Source organism: Bison bison, unplaced genomic scaffold (genome assembly GCF_000754665.1).
Source record: "Bison bison bison isolate TAMUID 2011002044 unplaced genomic scaffold, Bison_UMD1.0 scf7180017864531, whole genome shotgun sequence".
Classification (NCBI taxonomy): Eukaryota; Metazoa; Chordata; class Mammalia; order Artiodactyla; family Bovidae; genus Bison; species Bison bison.
In genome coordinates, this window is record NW_011495081.1 from 1,842,680 (window position 1) to 1,847,587 (window position 4,908).

A 4,908-nucleotide genomic window follows, 5' to 3' on the forward strand; every position below is an offset into this window, starting at 1 on the left:
TCAAGGTTGCGGAGCGCAGACTTCAGCCATGCCGGCCCCTTGCCCCAGCCCCCGCCCGGCTCTCGCACAAACACCCAGGCTCTTTCTCGCTCTTCTCGAAGCCGCGGCTCGATCTCCTCCCGTCCTTTTTCCCTTCTAGGGTTGCACGCTCGGGTTCCCAAGCCCCCAGCCGCTGGGTTATGCAAATCACTTAGGTACATGCAAAACTAACCCCTCTCCCGGAGCGCCATTGGCCGGGGGAGGTCTCTAGCTCATTACTATGCAAGGAGAGGAGCCACCATTGGCCGAGAGTGGACCAGAAGGGCGTGTGTATCGGGCGTGAGTGACAAGGTGGTGGTGGTGGTGGTGGTAGTTCTAGGCAGAAATCCCTGACTTGGCTCGATTTGCGTGGCAGGTTGTGGATCGAAGGTAGAAGGATCTGAAGACGTAGAATCTGGTTTCCCCCCATACACACACTTGTTTTCTTCCCTCTGCAGAAACTGGATCTCCTAAATTGGACGACCTGAAAAGTAGAACTTGCCTCCAGCGTTCAGTTAAGTTTCAAATGACTGTGCTGCTCCAAATGGTGAGGACTCTGGGAGCTGTACCAATGGGGAAAAGATTTTAAAGAGGATGGAACAGGCTTCTCTTAATCTGGCATAAATATTTAAGTTTCACCTATATACTAAAATTAAAACAGTGTACCCCCCACGAACCTCTCCCTTCACCTAACGTCTTTATACCTATCTCGATATGCACTGAGTAGCTAAGTCTTAGCATTAGCTATCCACTATATGGAGTTTTGGTGACCCTCGACGCAGACTATTTTCTCACCTACTTCAAAACCCTGGAACACAGGAATCTTGTTAGGGTCAACAGAAGTGATGTTTCTGAACACTGGACAATTTTTCCAGACGACAAAACAGTGCTAGTAACTACCCTTGAGAAGCCAGCAGCAACTTTGGTGTTATTATCAGTATTCCTTCCTCTTCTGGACTTTTATGGCATAATAGACCCCACGTTATTGGTTTTTTGGGTTTTTTTTTTATTATTGTTGTTTGTACCAACTAGTGCTTTGTAGGCACCTCCTTTCTTGCTGTCCACTATGATTTTGAGTTATTTTTCTCAATTTTGAAGACATTTCCCACACATATTTTAAGGTAGGCAGAGTTAAAATTTTCACTCTCATCAAGTTGATTACTCATGTCATATAAGTAAAATTAAAGAAACTAGAAATAAGTTGATACAGACCCGAAAATTTTAAATGAAAATTTTCCATCATCCTTACATTCAGATTTTAAAATAATGCCAGTTGGGCATATGAGTAACAATAAATTCTTGTTTGACATGCTTGACAGTCAAATAAATACAGATATGCCTTGAATTTAAGTTTTAGGAACGACCTGTTTCCTATAGTTGTAGGTTTGAAAGAGAATTTAAAGGTAGCTGGACAACCCTCTGGTTTTATGGATAAGAAATCGGAAAAAAAAAAAAAAAATCGGAAGCTTGCAGATACTGTGCTCTGTCCAATATCATCACAGAACAGCTCCTGGGCTCCTGGTTCCTTGTATGGTACCCTTGGAGCCTTCTCTAAACTGGATTCCATTGTCTAAATCACTTCCATTATTTGCTGGCAACTCTCAGGAGCAAGTGAAAACTGTTAATTTTGTTTCTTTGATTCCTTTAACACTTCTCTTTCATTACAACAGAATTTTCTTGCCAAGATATCATTATCTTCTTTTTTTATAATAATAATATGTTATACTGATTGATCTTATTTTGGCCAAATAACTCGTTTCCTTTCTTTAAACTTTAGTAAGCATAAGAATCACATGCAAAACTTGACTAAAACTGCAAAACATCTTAATAGGCTTTAAAGCCTCGAAATCAACGTTTTGATGCATGTCAAGTCGGGAACTTTATCCTTTGCTTTCAAGGAATAAGATCTTAGGGCTGGGAACTCAAGTGAAAGGAGAGATTTGGATTTTGGAAAAGGGAGAGATATAGATTTTATTGAAGAACACATTTCTATTATCTAGGAGATGAAGAAGGTAAGAAAGGAGGATTCAAATTTGCAGCTTGTCTAAGAAGAGAAAGTATTAGGAACAAAGGACATGGGTAGAGGAAAAAAAGAGGTAAGATATGTTACAGTCTTAGTGTTTCATATAGTTGCTACATTATGTATGCTTTGCTTTAAACTGGCCAATTAGTCTTCGCTTCTTGGATAAGATGCCCGAAGAGAGAAAAAAAACACACCCTGATTTTTAAGATACTATCCCAGATAACTAGAGAAAAATGATCAGCTTTTCCATAACCCTTAAGGACCTGGAATGATATCTAGATGAACCAAAATTTGATGACAGACAAGAGATAAATTTAATAGAGACTCTGCCTGCAGACTGGTTCTTCTTTCTAGCTTTTCATGCCATGGATGAGTAAATAGGTAGCATCCACAGGCTAGATAAGAGGAAGTGGAGCAACGAAGGAGGCGTCCCTTCCTGGTGATGCTCATCTTGGGGCTTTGGGGCAGAGGGTACAAGGTGTGTTGACTCGTGGACAAGCTGGACTTTGGTCCCACTCACCCTCTCACCCATTCTTACAAATACAGACCTATGCAAGTGTATGCTTCTGCAGGCTGCTCTATTAAGGAAACAAAAACAGAGATTGTGAGGGTTCTCTGGGAGTGCTATAACGACTAAATTAAAAGTCCTCGAATGTACAGAATTTCACTTTTTATAAAATACTTCCAAATGACAAAAGAAAAAAAATCTAAGTTCACAGCAGTCAGCTTAAGAAATACAGTGTTCCAAATGTAGTTGAAGTTCCCTTTGTACTCCTCCCCAATCATATTCCTTTCCTTCTTTCTTTCCCTGGAAGTAAGCCCTTGCCTAAACTTCATCATTAATGCCCATGCATATTTTCATGCTTTTTGTATGTGTGCATCCCTAAAAAGAATATCATTCTGTATTCTTCAGCAACTTGTTTTCTTCAACCTGTGAGCTTTGTCCATGTTCATGAACTATGTGCTATTGTTAATTCATTTTCATTACTACATAGTATTCCATTTAAAAATAACTCAGTATTTATTTGTCCATTCTACTTAAACTTTTGGGTTTTTTTCCTAAAACTACTACCATGAATATTCTTGTTCAAGTCTCCTTTTTCATATATGCAAGAGATTCTCTAAAATGTATTTTCCTTTATATACGTGTGTGTGTCTAGGAGTGGAATTTCTGGGTCATAGCTTAGGTACAGGAGAAGGCGATGGCACCCCACTCCAGTACTCTTGCCTGGAAAATCCCATGGACAGAGGAGCCTGGTAGGCTGCAGTCCATGGGGTCGTGAAGAGTCAGACACGACTGAGCGACTTCACTTTCACTTTTCACTTTCATGCATTGGAGAAGGAAATGGCAACCCACTCCAGTGTTCTTGCCTGGAGAATCCCAGGGACGGGAGAGCCTGGTGGGCTGCCGTCTATGGAGTCACACAGAGTCGGACATGACTGAAGTGACTTACCAGCAGCAGCTTAGGTACACTCACACACTCACCATTATTGGATGTCAAATGGCTTTCCAATGTGACTGTACTTACTTGTCCTTCCTTCAGCAGAGAATAAGAAACCTCATTACTCTACTTCCTACCAATACTAATGTTTTAAGACTTAAATATTTGTGAACCTGATGCACACCAAATAAAATCAAAGTGTAGTTTAAATTGAATTTCCCTGATTACAACTGCATCTTCTCATGTATTTATTGGGCATTTGGTGTGCTCTTCCATATACTGCCTATTTGTTTCCTTTGCCTGTTTGTTTTCTGTTGAGTTGCTTATATTTGTTTTTCTAGTTTAGGGCCAGACAGTAAATATTTGGAGCCTTGTGGACCACATGGTCTCTGTCATAACTATTCAACTCTGCCATTGTAGCACAAAAGCAATCATAAATGATATGTAAGCAAATAAATGTGGCTGTGTTCCAATAAAACCTTTTTTTTTTTGGCAAAAACACATGTTGGACTAGTTCTGGCCCGTGGGCCATACAGTTTCCCAACCCTGTTTTATAGGTGCTAATCCTTTATTGAAATCTAATTATTTTTTAAAACCATTTGTAGGATTATGTAAAATTCAGAAAGACACGCCTCAAATGTAACCGTCTTTCCTTGCCTGTTGACATTAAGCACTTTTAAACTTCTGGTCTCCGTGGTGAGCTCGTGGTGAAGATTATATTGCAGGAGCCCTTAAGAGTCCATTGCAAGCTTAAACATGCCTCTCTTTCTAGAATGAATGGTGTACAAGTCGTCCTGGATGCTTAGGGTTTATGGTACCTCCCATCCAAAAGACACTCCAAATATTGACCTGATGCAGTCACATATGGGTGAATAATAGCTGTTGACTTTATGAAAGCATCCGTGCCAGACCCGCCACCTGATGTTTGAAGCTGTTTCGTTGCTGTTGTTTAGTCGCTAAATCATGTCCGACTCTTTGCAACCCCATGGACTGAGCCCGCCAGGCTCCTCTGTCCATGGGGTTCTACAGGCAAGAATACTGGAGTGGGTTGCCATTTCCTTCTCCAGGGGATCTTCCTCATCCAGGGGTCCAACCCACAACTCCTGCAGTGCAGGCAGATTATCGCTGAGCCACCAGGGAAGCCCTCGAAGCTGTTTATGTTATTAAAATTATGTATGTATCTATACATACATACATATTTATGGGTTTTTATATGTACATATACAAACACAAGCTTGAATCAAGATTGCTGGGAGAAATATCAATAACCTCAGATATGCAGATGACACCACCCTTATGGCAGAAAGTGAAGAGGAACTAAAAAGCCTCTTGATGAGAGTGAAAGAGGAGAGTGAAAAAGTTGGCTTAAAGCTCAACATTCAGAAAACGAAGATCATGGCATCCGGTTCCATCACTTCATGGGAA